We start from the raw sequence: 21,333 nt of genomic DNA on the forward strand, positions 1-21,333 counted from the left end.
CATAAATTTGGGTATAGGTCAGATAAACAAATCCCAACTACTGACATTCATCTCTACTCTTAATGATCTGATAAAAAAATCTAATCAAGCTGATAATCACACCATTGGGTCTTCATCTCAACAAGTGATAGTATAAATATTAGTGATCACAACTAACAGTACCACATGATAAGTTTTAATCTTGGGAAACAGAAAATTCAGTGAAAAAAGCCTGGTTCAGAGGTGTGGTAATGGAAAAATGGGGATTGGGGTGATAAGTCACTTGTCCAAAATGAATAGAGATTAAATTAATGAGAGAAGAGTCACCAGTGAGTGACTCTGTCCTGCCTCATAGCTTCCATTCTGCCACTGACATATGTCCCTTCCCTCAAAGCAATGCTTTTCTAAGCGAAGTCTTCAACAGTCATCCAGGGTCCTTGATAGTAGAACTATTTTAATAACCTAACTTAGTATTTTCCTTTTGTACTATGTGAACATTGTCTTGATGATATTAAAGCACCAGTAATTAAAAGTCTTGGAACTATATTACAAATTAAAGAGTCACAATCTCTACTGGTAGTCTCTATATTATTTATTGCATCATATAGGGGGGGAGCAAACAACAGGAAAAACAATGTCTTGTTAAATCTTGCAACCCTGATGCATATCTTTTGATAATTGTGAGGAAATGCAAAGCATGCATGAAATACTTTGTTATATGTTGAAGTACCATCAGTGTTTTCAATCATAATTGTTGTGACATGAATTGTGCCAGACTCTTCTTACACAGAAAAACATGTTTGCTTGAAAGACCGACTGGCTGACTAACTATGATTATTTGAATATGGAAATCTGACAAATACTTCATTGGAAATAATTGAAATAAGCTCAATACTTCAGGGGAATAATTAAATGAAAATTTTCTGACAATGATAAAATTGAAACCTTCAGTAAATATTAGAAGTTTTGAGGAACCTTGCATCTGCTGCTATAAGCTTGACAGCTTCCCAATTCATTTTGGAAATACTTTTCTGATGAAAGGGATGATGATAGTAACAACAATAATTTTTATTGTTGGAAATGGACTGCATCAGCATTTGGAATATTTGTAGTGCTGAGAGAACCAATACTTTCCAAATGACAAATGCATGATATTATATAATCATACACAAGCTAAAAATCTATACAAACTATGTCACCCAGTACGGAGGTCCGGGTAATGAGTGAATCACTCAGAGTTCTTTAACTGCTTTTAGATTTCATACTATGACTAACTCAAGAAACAATCTGTTGTTGAGTTTCTATGAATGTTATACCAAAATCAATGGATGGTCCTCAACCCAGGGTCATACAGACAGCCCTAATTAAACTCAGAGGAAGTCATGAATAAGAGAAAGAGATTCATATGGAAGAGAGGGGGTCTAACTGGGGTTGGAGGGAGATGGGGGTGGTAGAGTGTAATATATGCATGCATGAAACTGTCCAGGAACAAAATTCGTTCATAAAACAAGCTTCCTAAGAGACTAGAAAAATGCTTTGTTCTGAGTTGCTGTGCTCAAATACCGACAAAAAGCTGTTTAGAAGGTGACTGGCTTATCATGGCTCATAGCCTGAAGGGATTATTCCACACAGCAGGGAGAGCATGGTGGCAGCAGTGTGAGCCTGCTAGTTACCTTGCTGCCACAGTCAGGAAGCAGGGAGTAAGTGGTCCCACCCTCAGTGATCCGTTTCCACCAGCAAGGTTCTACCTTCTAAAGACTCCATGATGTCCCCAAACACATGAGCCTATGGGAGATATTTCCCAACTCAAGTTTCTTCATGCTTCTCATCATAAAAAATGTCCTGCAGCTTCCCTCAACCCAGACACTTAGATTTCCAACTATATTCAATTGTTTAATACCTCTCACTGAATATTTGTTTTGAAAAATATTTGTCTTATTATTATATTGTATTATTATATACACATATTATAATGTATATACATTATGTATAATATATACATATTAATTATGTGTATATAATTATGACTGTTTTATAAATTAATTTCTGGGTAATTTTTTATTTACAAATCTTAATGTAGAATAAAATATATTAATAACTGAAGCAACCATTTTGTGAAACCCTTTTAGATCTTCAGAACAAAATGTTTGAGAATCCTTGGTATTATATTCATTAATTCCAAAGTAGCAATGCAGCTTGCTGACATAAATAGAGGGAAAAACTTTCTCTTCATTCTTTAAAAGGCATGGTTTCCTCTGGATCACATGAAAATGGTAACTCAGACCCTATTTTCCACCAGGTGAGAGATGGAGGCATGTGGCCCATCCAAGGCCGCCAGTCCAGCCAGAAACACCCCCCTGAAGGGCAAGCAGAATCCAAGAATTAATGTTCTTTCATTCTGTGACTTCTGGGGGGAAAAAAGCAGTTCTTTGTCTAAAGAAATACCTGCCTATATTCTGCACATAAATATATTTCTCCTGATGAATCCAGATATACATTGCAAGCAACAAGATGAGAATCTGGTTTTCAAGCCGCAAAAATTGCATCAACTGTTCCTTTTGTGCATCCATGTTATTTCACAAGGATGGGCTTTGTGGTTGACTTCTACACAGATAATGAAAAGCAATGTTTATAGCTATGTGGGAGGCCATGTGCTCAACACTATGTTAATTCAGAGTATTTGCAGGAAGTAGCCCAGTCTGCATGTGAGCATTAACTGTCTTCTCCTTCCATTCTCCTTTAATGCCACTACTGTAATGTTTTATGAAATCATTTTATTTCAAACTTCGCTTTACACATCTATAACCAGTTCTATGGATGTCTTCTTCCCCTTCTTCCTTGGTTTCTAATTGTTTTGATAGTTACCCGACGGTAAAATCAAAACAGTTATACTAGGTCAGCCTCTACCACTAACCTCTTAGAGGTATGCTGTGGATCTCTCTGTCAAACGAAAAGACAGAAGCTCTGAGCAAGGCTTGAAGGTCATATTTTACCAGGAGATTTCAATAGAATCTGTGTTGTGCCTGCATGTAGCTAATTAAAAAATTGTCTTCTAAAAAATTAATTAGACTAATCTTTGACACACTGGCCCTTAATGTTCAAAATCCAACTTAATTTTCTTTTGGATCAATTTGAATGGTTCTGAATGGTGGAAGACAAAAGACTGAGGTTGGATCATTTTTTTTCCTAAGCAACATAAAGTATGTTAATCTTCCTTCTTTGCCTGGAATTAATTTCAGCACAGGGGTTTCAAGGCCTAATGAGTTTATCACTATGGGAAGCCTTTGCCAGCACACAGCTCTAGTTTCACACTGTCTTTCATAAAAGAATTTAATCTCAAGAAAATTCAAGATACATAAATCTGACAATTATATAAGCAAATGAGATTTTTCACTAGTTTTGTACTCGTGTTTTCCATAAAAACACATGCCAAGAGGCTGAAGAGATGGCTCAACAGTTAGGCTCACTTGCTCCCCAATCATGTGGATGGGAGTTCAGATCCCAGCACCACCTTGATAAACTGTGCTTCCCTGCAAATGAAGGAGGACCACTGAGGCTTGCTGGCTTCCACCCTACCCTAGAAAATGTTAACCCTTAGAAGAACAAGCAGGAAGGGGTGAAGGAGGGTGCTTTTTTCTGACCTCCACACCCTCGAGTAAGCACATGGGACCCTCCCGTGCACACACCTACACACAACTCACACAGATACATACAAATAAATAGATAAGTAAGTCTATTTTAAAGAATACAAAATGAGGTAGTTGGTGTCTTTAACCACGTTTTTGGAGAAAATGGCCCCTATTTTTTCTGATGTTTTGATGTCTGGGCATATACAAGTTTTGGACTCTAGAAGCTTTGTATTACAAAAAGCACTATTATCATGGTAAAACTAGGGCCTTCTACCCTGCTTCCATTTTATGTGTATTATAATGCCTCAATGTGACAGAAATATGTGTTCTACATGTATGTGTATATACATGTTTGTATCTATAGCTATACATGTCCATATGTGTATATGCCAGATGTGTGGGGAAATGGAAGTAAATGTACAAACTCTTCATAGGCATGTCTTGGGGAGTAAACGTGTTACAGTTTTCAAAATTTCTCATATTTGCATCTTTTTATAAAGAAAATTTGCTGTGGTTTTAACTCTATATGTCGTCTGCCACCTCGTGTTCCATTTTTAAATTAATTCAGTTTTTCAATTAATTGTAGGCTAACATTTTTACAGTTTTCATTTTTATGAAGGCAGATCTGTCTGAACACTTAGGTGAGTTCTTAGCAACTGACCACCTCTGCAGAAGTTGCCCAGGAATGATGTAGGGAATGTGTCACGTGAGCGTGATGATGCCCTTTCAAATGCAGGAGATAACAGAGAGGAACACGTAGGAGATATGGCGGGGATAGGTACAGTCCAGGAAACAGCTGCAAATTCCTCTATGGTCTACTCCTCCCTTGTCAGAACCTTTAAAACAGCTAACAGATTGCTAGCTGAATGGATGTGGACAGGCAAGCCCTAACGGTTTCTAAGAGTTCCTGCAGCCGGGCGGTGGTGGCGCACACCTTTAATCCCTTGCACTCAGGAGGCAGAGACAGGCAGATCTCTGTGAGTTCGAGGCCAACCTGGGCTACAGAGTGAGATCCAGGAAAGGCTCCAAGGCTACACAGAGAAACCCTGTCTCAAAAAACAAACGAACAAAAAGAGTTCCTGCATGTCAGCAGAACTCTGGCTTTAAGTTATAAAATCTCCTGCATTGACAACATACATGCCCATTCCTTACAACTATTTTATCCAAATGTTGCTTTATGTTTTATTGTACTGTACCTGAAAAATGAAGCATGATTGTTTTAGCCTCCTTGATAAAACAGCAATAATGAAAATGAAGTCTATGCTACTGTCTTACACTGTTCAAATACCTTCTTGCCGTCCTGTATCTCATGGACAGCTGGTATGAGGGGTGGGGAGACTGAATAGTGAGACACACTGTTGTTTCTACTTTCCTTGTAAAGGTTTCTAGGTTTACAAGGGTGAATTCTACCTGTACTTCTGCTGTCACGAGATGTTTTGACAGAAAGAAATCACAGACCTAAATTGTACCTGCCTCAGAGATTCAATTAAGTTCCCTATATATCTGTTGAGGACATAAAAATTGTCACAGAAATGAGACGAAGCCACATCTGCATCCAACCAGCCACGGCCAGTTCCTGTAATGCTTTGGTCAGCAAGTAGAACCCCCAGAGTGAGGTCCACCTGCCCTGTGAGTTGCCCTTCCACGATGGCCAAACTAGATCTAAGTTATCACGGCCACCACCCTTCTCCTAGGAGCTTGGAGTCAAAGGCCTCCGACAATAACATGAAGTACTTGCTGACAGCCAAGACCTTCCTGGATCACAAGCTGAGCTCTGAGGCAACAAAGCAAGTACTTGAGACAGAAACGATACCCACGTGTCTCTAAGCACCAACATCGCCTTGAGTTTTAAAGCATCCACAGAGGTCCATTTGACAGAATCCTCATTGTGTTGAGCAAATTTCCTGCCTTTGTCAATCTTATCTTTACTGTGAAGAGATGGTGAATAAATAGTGCATCAGACAAAGGACATGCTACACGGGAGAACATTCAGAGATAAACAGCAAGAGTATGGTTTTAAGTAGACAGCTCACCTGGGCATGGGCATGAGTAAGGTGCCTCCATCTCATGCTTGTCTACATCCTACTAAGGTAGGAGGGGAACACTTGCTCCAATTCTGTATAATGAACTCATAACACTCACCGTATTCACCACTGCAAAGGACAATGAAATCCCTGACTGGATTAATACCAAATCTCTGTGTTTTCTTTTAAATGGCCTATTCAAATTATACATGCCATGCTCAAATTCGAGGTAATTCTCTGAGTAAGCAAAAATTTGCCTCCTTCGGCTGTCTTTAATACCATATGCCTAAGGCAGGGTATCGAAAGTCAACAAAACTCCTATTTCTCTTATGGCAGGCTGTGGGAAGATAGTGACTTCTAATTTCAACATGAACCGTGGCTAGAAATTTCCCAGAGAGCTAAATAAAAGAGAGAGTATTTATTTTAGTGTGTGTGTGTGTGTGTGTGTGTGTGTGTGTGTGTGTGTGTGTGTCTGAGTGTATGTATGTATACCCTCTGTGGAGGTCAGAAGAGGGTATAGGATGCCCTGGAACTTGAATTACAGGTGGTCATAAGTTGCCTGCCGTGGATGCTGGGAATGAAACTCAGGACATTAACATGACCAGTAAATGCTCTCAACTTTGGCCCCATCTCTCCAGCCCAAGAGATAGTATTTTTATCTGATGTCCAAACACTAAATTTTAACTTTACTTACACTAGAAATTCTGAGTTTCTGAGTTAGGTAACCTAGAATTTAAGTTAGCGGACCTATAATTTAAATAAAAATAAAAAGAGAGGAAGTTATCCTTTTCTGTTTCCACCTACCGTTCATGTAGGAATGTTTCTTTTCAATGTCCTGTAAGCTGCAGCATACCAGAGAAGAGGATTGATGACTTTAATTCACAGTCATTTGGGAGGCAGCCACTCTCAGGTTCAAGGGTAAAAAGAATTGTCTGCATTCAGTCCTGGACACGCTGGGCATGCCACAGGGCCCAGAAGTCAGTCATAGCAGAGATGGATCTACCTCTGTGTTCGTCGGTGGTGTTTAATCACTGCCCCTGAGGTACAGGCTGAGGCAGGGCCGCTTCTTGGTGAAAGAGAAGACACTACAGCCACCCCACCATCGTCAGTATATCACCAAGATAGAATTTTTATTAAAGCTATGAGTCTTACCAAGGTAAGCTGCAAAGTGCTCAGAGACTGACAGGGAAGGGAGAAACAGTCGGACACAGGACCTAAGAAGTCACCAGTCACAGCTGGATAAACTTATCTGTATATGCATATATGTGAAATATGTGATTACATAGAAAATACAAGATTGTGTTATAAGTTCCCATTTACTTCCTCATCCTGTGGTTTGGAACAATACTAATGAGATTGGGGATGATATTTTAATATGTAGCTAATTTCCAAATACAGGGGAATTATTAGTCTATCAGAACACCAATTTTCAAAAGAATAGTTATGACATGTACTTTAAAAAAACAATAAAGTAGCAAAATAATTCAACCACAATAGTACATTTAATGCCAGATTGTGTGTACCTAGAATGTAATACAAGGTGGGGATGGTGGACTCTAATGGACACAGGGTTAATTGCACTACGAGGAGTTATCTTCTACTAATAAATCTTAAGAAATAATAAGTGAAGTTGAGTGTTCAGATTAGAGGAAAGAAGGATTATGGTTAGACGGTTTTCAATGTGGATCCAAAATCAAAAGACATCTGAAGCCAGGCCTAAGGCTCAAATCACTATGGTGGTCCTTTTAGACAGCCCATGGGAAAGAAAGTTGAAGAGAAAAAGTACAGGGCTGGCACTGGGGGCAGAGGGCACCCAGCATCCTCTGGGGTCCTTTCTTCCCATCCAGTCCCATCTCCACTCTCAGGAGACACCTTCTGCCCTTCTCCTCACTTCCCCGCTTTATCTCAGTACATAAATGGCAGAGCTTCAGATTTCTGCTGTTCCAGTCATCGGCCCCCGGAATAACAATGCAAGTCACAGACAGGGAGAAGAGAGCTATACAGGAGATGAAGTGGAAAAGAGTGTTGGGAAAGATATTGATGGAGACGCATGTAATGTACCTGGGTCACTGTCACCACAAGGGTCAGGGAACCTTCAACACCGAGTGCCCCTGTCAATTATAAGTTCTCTCAGCAGGCAACATCTTTGAAAAACATTCACTTTTAAGAGACGTGAACTGTTTACTATTTATATGTGATTATTCCATATCAGAATCACCATATGGACTATTAAATAACTTTAGGCTGCCTTTGCAATCGTCAGCTCCTGTGGGATATCTATTTAAAACTGCTCAAGTTTACTCTCTCAGAGAACATGTTGTTCTGAGGCATCTGACCTCTGCAGTAATTTCCTTGGCTTTAGTAGAAATTATGATGGTGCAATATTCTAGAAAATTGCCTATTCAGAAAACAGAAGAATCCATGTTCTCTCATTTCTCATTCTTAATCAACTGAAAATAAAGGGCTATATTAAGAACTCCTAGACGTTGCTAACCAGCTGCTCCATCCTGCATGGTGACTTCATGCCTCCAGGCCTGGCCATCCTCATCTGTCAAAGAACTTCTGGAATAAAAGTGCATTTGTCTTGGTTAATGAAAGCTGAGTTTCTGCGTATGGTATTCCAAGTTGTTAATAGTGTAGGAGGATTTGTAGAAGGCCATATATTCTAGAACTTCCAACTCAGGCCCCTGTTTCTATAATAAACAGGTTTGTGTAAATGGCTCAAAGCAGGTTTTTTTTTTTTTTTATTACAGATAAACAGGATTTATAAGCCCTGGGGAGCACTTGAGAAGTCTTCAAATGCCACAATCAACTGCTATTTCAAAGAAAACAAAATAGATGGTTCTGGGAAGTCCATGCTGTTTCTTCATTGAATTTTAGGTGAGTGCTTAAGACAAACATTTCAAGACGGACATTAATCTAAACTCTGAAAACGTGCTTTTCTTCCTTGCATAAAAACTGGGGTTAAATGGTATCAACGTTTTTTGTTCAGTTCTGTACTTTCAGTGACTTCCCAGTTAAAGACTTCATTAATTCACTTCTGCTTTCTAACAACAGAAACTATCAGAACCGTTATATGAGAGATGGTTTATGTTGGAGGAATAATCCACAATCCTTTATTCTATTCCAAAAATTGCCTAATGTTTTTAAATATAGAAATATATTTAATATCAGAGTAGTAAGTCCAGATGAGGTAGCAGATAACCGGGCTCTAATGATATAAACCAAAAGGAAGATTGATGGTGGTGATGTTGGCTTCCTAGCATGTCAATAACTAATTCCTAAAGCTTCCTGTTCTAAATTAAAAATGAGAAACATTAAGGTCAGGTACACTACAATGTGTTGTACAATGAAACATAGACAGCACATGCACACACAGACACACACACACACACACACACACACACACACACACACACACACACACTGAGCCTTGTTTTGCTGGCTATAAAATAAAGAAACAAATCAATGTTGAATTATCAAATGTACTTACCCTTCAATGGTACAAAAGACAAAGATTGCAATTTAGTTATATAGAATTTTCCTGAAATTGCCTGTTGTTACCCTTCGGCAGAATGAGGAAAAGGAAGAAGTTGAGTGGCAGTCATATTGAGAATCCCCACTTCATCCTAAGAGCAGCTTTCAAAGTAGTCTTATTTCTTTTATTATCTTCGTTAAAGAATGGCCATGCCCAGAACGTCAGAATGGAGTCATGTTCAGTTCTTAACTAAATAACGCAGCTGCCAGAGCACCTACCGTGGTTAAGTTTAATCCAAAAGGAGCTCGTGCTTCCTTTCCACATTAAAAATGATGCAAGTGAAAACTGTTGCATCATTTTAAAGCAGTGAAGATATAATACAAGTCAACGTGACATTATTGCATGTTTGAGAACAACTTTCATTAAAATTCAGATTTAGATTCATCATCCACTTTAAGTAAATGAAATAAAGGATCAAAATCATGTGCATGGGTAAATGACTGCTTTTAGAACACCAAGATACCCTTTATTATTTTGATTAAGTTCAAAAGGAAAACAAGAGATTCTCTCATAATCTTAAGTGTGTATAAATTCTCTTTACAAGATTGAATGTAGAACTAAAGTAATGATTTCCTTTATTTTCAAGAGATTTGTTTGCTGTAATTCCCAAGAGCTAAACTGAGTACATTTCAAAAGTCTTAGTAAATCAATTTGGCTCATGTAGCCATTACTCTAGAAAAGAAAAGGGAAATAAGAAGTGTGTTTCTGAGCTCTTGTCTGTGATGTCTTTATCTTCAGGTCCATTACTGGTTTTGCCCAGCTCTAGCTACATTGAGGACTGATCCCTGTTGGGCTATATTTTATTCCAGTCATTGCCTCCAGCTTCCCCTCATGACTTTTAACCCAGACTTCCAATGACACCACCTCTTTCTTTGTCCTTAAGAACTCTGAATGTCTGTCAGTGCCTGTGGCTTCTTAGGACTACATAAATACCTTGAAGTTTCTTCACAATCCCCAGCTGTGGTGGTTTGAATGAGAATGGCCTCCATAAGCTCATGCATTTGAATGTTTGGCCCCTAGTCCATGGAACTGCTTGGGAAGGATTAGGAGGTGTGGCTTGTTGGAGGAGGTGTGTCACTGTCACTTGAAGCAGCTCTTGAGATTCCAAAATCCCACACCTTCCCAGTTGCTTTCTTGTCATCTCAACGTGTAAGCTCTCAGCTGTTGTCCAGCAACACTGTTGCTTGCCTGCTGCCATGCTCCCTTCCATGGTGATCACAGACTCTAACCCTCTGGAACCATGAGCCCCCCTGGTAGAGACTTGCTTTAATAAGTTGCCTTGCTCATAGTGTCTCCCACAGCAATAGAAAGGGATCTAGGGCACCAGCTTAGTTTCCAATTCTTCCAGCCTTTGTGGAACCATTTCTGTAGATTGAATTCTGTTTTAAATACTTAATTTTTCTTTTCTTAGCTAAGTTCTAACTGACCCACCTATGTTTTATTAATTCTTTATAAATTATTGGAAGAAAATTTTAGAGAGGTAACTTGCTTCTCCCCCAACCTCAAGAAAACAAGTGATTCCCAGGAAATTAAATTTAAAGGCATAGGTAGGTTTTTTTCCATTAACTTACACAGGCTTTATATTAAAAGATTGAGATACATTATAGATTCAAAGATGATGCCAAAAGCATAAGCCCCTATCAATATTCACAAGGTGCTTATTATCAATCAAATAAAGAAATGGACATTGCCAATATCCCCAGAAGAGCAGCTCACAGCCTCTTCCAGTCTGTTCTCTCAGCAGAAACCAAATCCTCATTTGCATCACCACTGGCTGTCTTGTGTATTCATCGATAGAATCACACATTGTATCCTGTGGTTATGAATCATCCCTTTTTAAAGGGAAATAATTGCTATTTTAGAGCAATTTGTGGTTAGCAAAACTGAGAAGAGGGAACAAGCTTTTCCTGTATCCTGCTCGCCCCCACACATGCATGGCCTCCCCAGCTATCAATACCCGCCACTATGGTAAGATGTTTATTACAATCAATTGATCGACATTGACTCGCCACCATAGATAATTCTGCGCATTAGTGAACATTATACATTTTGACAGAAACGTGTGACACGTTTCCATCACTGCTGGATCACTTACTTTTTACTGCCCTAAAAATCTTCCCTCCATGCTAGACCCACTGGTAATTTTAGCAGACCCAGAGTTTTGCAGTTTCTGAATTGTCATGTTAGAATCACAGGGTGCACGGCCTTTTCAGATTGCCCTACTTCACTCAGGGACAAGCATTTAAGTTTCTTCCTATATTTTCATGTCTTGAAGACTTGCTTCTGTTTCAGCCTAAATGATGCTTCACTGCTTGGATGTACCACATTGTATGCATCTATTCACAATTACAAATAAAGTTAATTTAAATCTCTATGTGCAGGATTTTGTGTGATCATGGCATTTCATTTCATTTGGACAAAGAACAAGGAACAAGATGACTGGGCTGAAAAAGCATATGTTTAGCGCAGTGAGAGGCTGTGCATTTCTACCAGCAATCAACACATACCCTGATGCTTCCTTCTCTTGGGAGCATTTGTTGCTGTCAGTGTTTTGGATCTTGGTCATTCCAATGGCTGTTGTGTAGCTTTGGTCTCAATTAGCAAGTCTCTAATGGCAGATGATAGGGAGTTTCCGTGCATGCGCCCACTTGCCATCTGTAAGGTCTCTTCCACGAGGAGACCATTTGGATCTCTGGCCCACTTTTGAGTTGGGTTGTTTGTACTCTTATTATTCTGTCTTACAAATTGATTGTACATTTTACATCTTTTACAGAGACCTTTCCTAAACTGTGTTTTATCTTGTCTTGAAGAATGGGAGCAGGGACAATAAAAAAAAAACAACCTTATGTATTTAAAACCGTATTCTAAGTTATATGATAGTGCATGAATTTGTTACTATTAAAAAGAACTGTCACCTTTCCCATTTTCCATCCCAAACTAATGGAAAGATTGTTTAAAATTCTTTAAGTATACTCTAAATATGATTTTTATTTCTTTAATGCTAAATATCATAAGCATCATTATATTTGATGTAAGAATGTCTTTGTGGGGCACAGCCTCATCTAGAACTACAGCTTTGTGTTTGTTTATTCATAGATTTTCATCTATAAGTTGAATCTGACTTCTCCCTCTTAACAATGATTGTTTGCTGCCTTAAGAATTTTTATGATCTGAATGCTTCAGATTTTCTATAATAAATACTGAATATGTTGAAAATCAAAGTGGTCAGGAGGCCAGTGTCTGTCTGTCTTGCTTAAAAGGTAAATCATCCGCCTCATCCCCACTGTCCTAGCTGCTCTTACGGGCTCTTGTGGTATTAAAGCATCTGCTCACTTGATCAGTTCAGTGCCTCACTTTGTTTTGTGAAATGTAAGGGCCTCGCTGTTCTCATTTCCTTCCCATTTATTTATGGAGACATTTTCTTTTTCTGTCTTATCTTAGAGGGTATCACAACTGCTCATCTCTCCATTCTAATGTACTGTGCTTATCCTCGAAAGGACATACTGTCCCTTCTACCAGTGTTTTTCATCTATTCAACCAATGCTAATGTTGACTCGGAACTCTCTAATTTAGAATCCTTTCAGACAATGTCATCGTGGATGGAACAGAAGTGCTTGGACCCTTTCATGCTCCTGCTGCTGAGAGGCACAGGGCTGAGCAATTTTTTGTGGCTTAAAAGGTAGTAAATACCTGATATTCCCAAAACAAATCTTTTCTTTAGTTTGGTACAATACTGAAAATTCTAATCACAAGCATTTATCTCCAGATTGTAGAAATGAGATGTTATACAGTTAATTAAAAAAATCAACTGGGAAAGAAAACACATTCACTAAAATATGATGTTATTATATAATATATAAGATATTATGTAACTGTTATATGTGAGTTTAAAGAACTAGCCAGGAGGACACAACTGGGCAATGGAGTAGACGCTTGGCTTTGGAATGATGGGTACTCGCACATGAGAGAAGGCTCCAAAAATATCGTTACTGACATCATCATGTTCCTGAGACTGATGGGAAACACCCATCATCAAAGATCACCTGCGCCAAGCAGGTGGTAGTGAAGTCATGGAAGAGAGGAGTACAGACAGTCAAGGTGCTGGTTCTTAGACTGATGAACCACTTCTGATGGAGATTCCTCAATCACTGTTTCCAAAATCAGTTCAGGAAGACGTTCTAACAATGGCATAGTCCGGAGTGTAATGATGTTGAAGCGAAAACTATGACCTTTGGGCGGGTAGGTGGCATTTCAAGGTAGAAATCCTCCTTTATCTATCTTTGTAACCCTTTGAACCAGCATGGTAAGTGGCACACTATATGTAGTTTCTGTATAAATACCTGATGATTGATGAAGAAGACACAATAGTACTGGACAGTTCATGTCATATATTCAACTTCATGCTTGGCCACCTTGTATTATAGGCAGTCTTTTCTCCTTTGCTAAATTTGAAAATACTGGGCCCAGGAAGATGTAATAACCTTGCCATGCTTCAGTGAGCTGGATATGAACATTCTAACCCAGACATCCTGGCTCCCAAGCCTGTGGACTTCATATGATACACTTCCTCCTGTGTGACATAACCCACAGATAGTTTTAAACCACAAAAGCAATGTGTTTATGATTTTTTAATTGATATCATTTTTACAGTACACCAATACCACAAGAGCATCTTATGTTTGTGTGCATTAAACACAAATTCCCTTCTCAATGTCTTTTCTCCATTTTCCTTTTAAAACTACCAAAATCAGCTCTCTAACTGATATTCAGGTCTCATCATTTCTATTCTTCAATGCTTTACCCTTAAGTTAATATTTTAAAAGTATCACTGCTGCTTTTATGCCATTTAAAAAATGTGAGCTTTTGATCAAGTTATCGAACTTCTGTGCCTAAGGAGATGCATTTGTTCCATTTTAGGAGCTAGGAAATCATACCCATGAAGCAACAGAACATCATTCCTGGCACATAATTAGTAGCTAACGAATAATAGATGGCGTGATCCAGTCACCCTTGCTGACTCCTGACTTCCGCCTTATGGCCACTCTCAACTGCTCCATCATCCAGAGAACAGTATCTATGTCCTGTCTTCTTTAGAATTCCATTATGTGGGCACAGTAGATTTTTGAGGAGCTCATGACCTTTGCTGGCTAACAGCGGATCATTTCATTGCTAGGATAAGAACATCTTCATCTTTTCTAAACTGTATTCTTCAAGCCTTCACTTTTATACACACAGCTTCTTCTGCGCAGACTCTGCTCCCATCCGTACTTCTCTCCAAATGTCCCTTCACCTAAATGCACTCTTCAGTGACTTGCAACATCAAGATCCTGAAGAGCTGTGGCTGCTACTCTTTCACAGAGACTGTTGAGGAATCCCCGTGGGCCAACAGTCGGCCAGTCTCACCTGTGAGTTCCAAGGCTCTGGAGGCATCATGAGTAGATCTCAATGAGTCTAGCGTAGACAACAGAAAGAAAAGCAACCTTCTTCCTGTCATTCACAGAATTATATTCTTATTGCTCATATCGTCTGGCTGTCTTCTTAGTTTTTCAGAAAAGATGAATGCCAGCTCTTTTCGGTCTCTGTGGCACTCCTGTGCCAAGGTCAATGTGATCTTGCTTTCTAGTTTATTGACAGAGTGGGAAAGTCTCTTATTTGGGGATGGGCTTGTGTATTCCAAAAATAGTTGATTATAATGTTTTATCTAGCCCTGGTAAGGGAAGAGGAGAGCTTCATCCTGTGAAGGAGACCTCCCAGAGAGGACTGCAGCCATCTGCCAAGACCAAAGCAGATGCTCCACGAACCCCCTAACTTTTCATCTTCATAATGATCCTCTGATTAGCTGCTGTTGTTTTGGCAGTTTTGATGTAATAACTAAGGTTCCGGTAAATTGAGTAACTTGTCAAGGACATATTTCTGATAAAATTGCTCTCTTTCTCCTATAGAAAAATCTCACCCTAAATCAGCTTTCCCATTGAGTCCTGTAAGCCCAATAAGCATGGTAGACACTTTTATTTATTACCCAGGACTATGCTATTTATAAGCCTACAAATACTTTCTTATTGGCAAGTACACATACGTTCAAGTTGATGTTAAAATTAACACCATGTCTCTTTAACAAGACTTTTAAGGGGCAGCACAGTATGGTTCTGAGAGCTCTTTGTGTAAAATTCTCCTCTACTGCTATACATATATGTATGTAAATGGCATTGTCTGAAGCCGTAGACTGATAAGAACTTGGACTAACTTCCCTGGAACCACCCCTTGGGCCAGGGTCTTAAACATCAAGAATTTCTATCCTTCCCCTTTCTCCAGAAGAAAAGGTGTAAAGTAAATATGTATGACTAATTGTGGAAGATTTGTAAAGATGGAAAGCAAAATGTACCCTGGATTTAATGATACCACCAGCACTTCTTAAAGGAGTGTGCAGGGCTGGGGTTGTAGCATTGGATCAGCAGTTAAGAGCACTGACTGTTCTTGCAGGGGACACAGGTTCAGTTCTCAGCACCAGCATGGCAGCTTATACGCTGTAACTCCAGCTCTGGGCCAGAGCCTCGGCAGATGCCAGGCACACATGCACTGCATAGAAATACATGCAAGCAAAACACTCATGCACACAAAATAAAAACAAATAAGTCTTAAATGAATGCATGAATGTGTTGAATAAAGCATGTCTGTAGTACAATTCTCAGTGCTGGGGATTTCTAACAATTTTCTCACAATGGGCTACGGATTGAACTGTCTGCTTGCTTTCAGATGACTCAAATAAATAGTTTTGCAGAATCTTTCTCAGTGAATTTGCTTAAATGAGTAGGAGGGCTGTCTTTTTTCTATGAAAACATTTTCTGATTATCCCATGTCTTCTTAGTATGTAAGCAACTCCAGGGTCACATGGCTTCTGTTCTGAAGTTGAAATTCTGAGGGAAGTAACATCCATAAAAGGTCCATTCGGAGACAACAGCATCACTGAAGTCAACACAAGGTCACATTCTTCTTAACTGGATGCATCAGACTTCTCATGGGTTAACTAGGCTGTGTTTCATCAACAACACATTGAGCCACATTTAATTCATAGACTTTCTTTGTGCTGGTGGTACCACCACATGTAAGATACAGCCCACACCCCTGCAGCCCTGGCATGTTCCCACCGTACCTTTTTCTTTCCTTTCCCAAGAAAGCTTTCTCAGGAAAAGTTTTCAGACATTAAGTACAATGTTTAAAACAGCCTAATGTAAAAGCTTTCCCATGCACTCGTGGTACCTGAATAAGGTACCTATAAATGAGAGCTTACGTCTTCCTATAACTCAGGTCTGAATAGGAACTCTTCCCTGTTGTAGACAGGACTTCTCCATCCTCTGGCTCTAAGGCTACAGTGTGCATGGCCGTAACCTGTAAGCACACAGAGCTTCTGAAGCAGACGAAGCCCTCAGGTTTTGATGCTTCTAAAGTCATTCTAGACAGCTCATGATCGCCTTCTCGTGAAAATATGCAGACTCCCTTTTGTGTCCGTGCCCAGAGGTCATGCTTAATATATACTATCTGCAATAATCTGTGGTTGCCAGGTAACCAGCAGAGGGATGTCAGGGTCCACCAGGGCATCAGTGGATAACTGAAACGCTGATGTTCTTTTCAGCTGGGTGACCTTAGCCTTATGTCTACACTCAGTCATGCCAAGTGTTTGTAACAGCAGGTGAAGCAGCAGCTCCCTCAGAAGTAGCTCATTAAATCATAAAAACGAAGGAAACTTACAATAATAAAGTCCTTCTCATATCTGGTAGATTTTTAAGACTAGCCACAGTAGCAGAGTGACTCTAGTCTAACCTGTCTAAATGCTTTGTAGTAAAAAGCTATTGCCTTAAAAAGCAATGTGGAAGGAAACAAGGAGAATAGGAGTAGAGACCAGTGATAAGGAAGCAGCCATACACACCTAAGAGTGATGGTGGGCATGAGGAAGTCCATTATTTTCAGTCTGGGGTAGTACATGGAGATGGTGGCTTTCAAAGCCCCAAGAGGGAATATCACCTCTTCTTTAAATGTTTTACATTTTACAGGTTGAGAGTGTTGTACTGTTATATGAAAACAGTAACAAGTAAACTATTGAGCAGAAATCAAAATGACGATTCATTTTCAAGGGCAAAAATAAGATATCAAAGAAATGTTAGCATGGAGACATAGTTCGACCCTCAGACTCCACTCCTCTGACCTTTAGAGGTTTCCCTTCTTCAGGACAGACATGGTGAGATTGGAAGAGCAGCCAAGGGCCAGGCTTTCCATTTTGCAGAGAATACTATTTTTCTTTAAGTAAGAAACTGCTCTCCACTGTGTACATTTTCCTGTACAGATGTGAACAAGCATCTCTTCACCCAAGTAGTCACCACCAACAAGACAAAGATAGGATTTCTACCAAGTCTTAGTGAGCTGGTGAGTTTACTGGGATTATTTCTGGGAAATTGGGTAAGGGAATATTTAAGGATCATGTGTGACTAAGAGGTAAGTGCCTCCCTCCCCCAAAACCTATCCAAGCATAAGCAACAATTCATGAAAGGTACATCTCTGGCACTCCTGGTACAACTTGCAGGTATCTCTGCCAATCCAAAAGTCCCCTCCCACCAGCTGCTGTTATCACATCTATAGCCTAAGAGAGGGGCTTTGCCAGGCTGAAAAGTTTTAGGAACTTCGTTGGTTTTATTTACTTCATGAGTCCAATGAATCTCTCTCCTGTATTCACAAAAGAATGTTCCAATTTCTATGAAATGGCTATACAACATTGCCTATTCATAACAAAATTATTTGTGTGAACTCTGATAGAGAGAGAGACAGAGACAGAGACAGAGACAGAGAGATAGACAGAGACAGAGAGAGGAGAAAACCATCTACCACTAGTTCTTGGGCAGTGTTGGGAGGCCTTCCCTCTCTACTCCAGGCATGGGACATAAACTGCATGCAATCTCACCTCAGGGAACATTAGGAAATACCTGTTGATGTTTTTATTGTTGAACTTAGGTGCAGAAAGCTACAGGCATTTAGAGGGCATAGACTGGAGTGCTGATAAATGTCCAACAATGCTTTGAAGTGTCTAAATCATTGACAGTGCCAGGGTTGAGAAATTTTGCTCAAAAATATTAAGAGCCACAGTTGCTGTGTGCCAGGCCCAGAAGCACCAGGTGCGTTCCACAGGTTTCTCATCGAACGCTCAGCTCCAGTCCATTAAGTACATCATCCTGCATTGATTTGAGGATGCTGAATTGGGTGCTCAGGAGGTTACATGGCTTACTTAAGGCCATGCAATCAACAAGCAGAGGACTGAATCTGAAAGCAAGGAAGATGCAAAGTCGGCTTCTGTCAGGTCGCATGTCCCTCCCTTCATCTGGGGTCCCTAAAACGCTTTGTCTCCAAGGCATTCCTCTTAGTATGTGTGTGTGTCACCTCAGCATCCTGAAAAAAATGGTACATTGTGGCCCCACGATTCTATGCCGGGAGTGAACAACTGACTGGCTTGCAAACCTGGGCTAGGGAAGAGATCGTGAGGTCAAAAGCAAAGACAAAGAAAGGGATCTTTAAAAGAGACAAACATGTAAAGCCTGTTTCATAAAATAACATTGAGGAAAATGAAGTTTCAGGACAAGAATTAAGAATCTAACCAAAGACAAATCAGCCACATGTGCATATGTATGTCTGCAGTCCCAGTTAATGGGAGCTACAGGCAGGAGACCCAGCAGCCTACTCTACATGAGATCCTATCTCTAACACATAAGACAAAACAAAAGGCCAAATCTTGCACAAGAGGTTGGATATATGCACATGGAGATCCTGTGGTAATGGGTAGTAGGAGCTGTAGGGTGTGTGTGTGGGATGCAGCATCATCTAAGTACTCGAAGGGTGACAAGTTACTTCTTCCTGTCATAGGCGTTTACCCCATTGCTTATTGCCGGTCACATGAGCAAAGAACCCAGGAAGTGTCTGTCATCACAAATCAGGAAGACAGACACACTTTAGACAGCATGTGCCAAAACATAATTAATGGCTACCCACCTCAGCCCCATTGACAGCAAGGGAAAAGATGGCAAAGGAGGTATTTTCAGAGAATAACTTCATTGAGTCATAGTTGCCTTGACCTGCTTCACGTGGTCTAGCATTCACCTTTCAACACTCATGTGGTAGCTGAGTGCTAGCTCTTTGGGAACTCCTGCTGGTCTCAGCCTGTGCCCCAGTGTTACATAGTTATTCACCATTCTTCCAAAAATGTCAACAACTTCATTTCTTCCTGCGGGACTTTTGAGGGAAGAAATGTTTCCCAGAAGCTCCCTTTGAGTTTTCTGAGACAAGTTGCTGCACATGTGGTGAGATTAATCAACAAAAAATGTATTTTACCACAGTCAGGAACCTGGAATCAAGGTGTTAGCTGGGTGAGGCTCCCTCTGAAAGCTTTGGGCAAGAGTCTGTCTGGTTCTTCCAAGGTTCTGACATCCCCAGGCCTTCTCTAGGCCTGCATCATTCAGATCTAGGCCTACATATTCACATGGCTTTCTGACCTCTGCATGTCTGTGTCTTCACACCCTCACTATGATCCTTTCTGCTCCTTGAAGACTGTTCTGAATGAGTTCTGAGTTTTCTCATAGATAAGAATTATTTTAAAGATTTATTTTATTCATGTGTGTGTGTGCTCACTTATGCACACATGCGTGGGTACAAGCGGGTGGGTGCCCGTGAGCCAGAAGAGGATGGCAGATAGCTGGAATTACAGGCAGGTGTGAACCACCTGTCACGGGTCCTCTGCACCAGCAAACACTCCTGATCACTGAGCCATCTCTCCAGATCTGGACATGACTTTTCTAGGGACCTTGCTTGTATATTATTCAAGATTCTACAAGAAACAGAAATAATATACACATGTGTACAGTTGTACAAACACACACATAAAGAAAGATGTGAATAAGAATGGCTCACACGATTACGGAAACAAAGGTATCTCCAAATTTGTAACCTAAGAGCCTGAGAAAACAGGAGAGCTTGTAGTGTGCGTTAAATCTACGTTCAAAGGGAGGTGGAGACAGATGTCCCCACTTACAAGCAAATAGTCAGGCAGAGGTCTGTTTGCTTTTGTTCAGCTTTTTTTTCTGCTCAGGTTCTCAAGGGATTAGATGAGAAAAGTCAACATTGGCAAAAAATAAAAACTCGCTTTTACCTAATTCAAGTGTTTGTCTCATTCATAAATGTCCTCAACACATACTCAGAATAGTGAAATGCCACACATTCATCTCACTCTACCTCCCCCAGCAGTTTTTCCTCACGTTCCATTGACACAGCACTGTCAAGGGGATACCAGTGATTGACACAGATGCTTCCCTGAGGTCTACACTGGAAGACAGAGGAGAAAACTCTTAGTGTTCTGCCAGCCAAGAAAAACAAGAGACGCTAGGCAGTGGTGGTGCACGCCTTTAATCCCAGTACTTGGGAGGCAGAGCCAGGTGGATCTCTGTGAGTTCGAGGCCAGCCTGATCTACAGAGTGAGATACAGGACAGGCACCAAAACTACACAGAGAAACCCTGCCTCGAAAAAACAAAACAAAAAGAAAATAAAAGAAAAACAAGAGAACGCATATTGGATACATAACCAGCATATGCATTATGGAACCATCTATTATTTATATGCTTTTCTTGGTAAAGAGTCTCATTCTATAGTCCAGGTTGGCCTCAAACTTATAGAATTCTTCTTTCATTGGCCTCATCATCAAATGTCAGGGTTACAGGCATGGGTACCATGTCTGACTGATATATTTCATTATAACCATGTGTTCGTGTTTTTTCATTTGCGTTTTTAGCTTAGCCTGCAAGATAACAAGTTTCATTATGGAATTTTCATACCGTTAGTTGTGGCTCCCCACCCCCTCCAATTCCCTTCCACTTTCCATTGCCCCTCCACGCTGGTCTCCTCCCCCATCCCCACCCCAGTATCCACCATTCCACATTCCTGTCAAATGTATTCTAAAATGCATTCTTCTGCTTGGCGTCATCTACAGACTTTTCCCGTGGTGCTTTGGTGTCTGATTGGTTGATTCTTCCATTTCCAGAATTTATATTTGTTTCTTCTTTTTGGTCTCCGCACCCTTGCTCAGTCTTCCTTCCCGACATGTATTTTATTTTCTCCTCCAAGTCAGAGGCTGTT

General features: G+C 40.2%; 1 protein-coding gene across 25 annotated transcripts in view; it reads left to right on the forward strand.

Moving 5' to 3' along the window:
* Positions 1-21,333, forward strand: part of Dtna (dystrobrevin alpha) — a 370,573-nt gene that overhangs the window by 157,611 nt on the left and 191,629 nt on the right. For 24 of the 25 annotated variants that reach the window (XM_076554816.1, XM_076554802.1, XM_076554820.1 and 21 more), the window contains one exon: positions 8,386-8,512. The exons of the other annotated variant lie outside the window; for it this stretch is intronic. The gene's annotated coding sequence lies outside the window, so the exon portion shown is untranslated. The remainder of the gene's footprint in view (positions 1-8,385; positions 8,513-21,333) is intronic. 25 annotated transcript variants of the gene reach the window in all.

Source organism: Peromyscus maniculatus, chromosome 19 (assembly GCF_049852395.1).
Source record: "Peromyscus maniculatus bairdii isolate BWxNUB_F1_BW_parent chromosome 19, HU_Pman_BW_mat_3.1, whole genome shotgun sequence".
Lineage (NCBI taxonomy): Eukaryota > Metazoa > Chordata > Mammalia > Rodentia > Cricetidae > Peromyscus > Peromyscus maniculatus.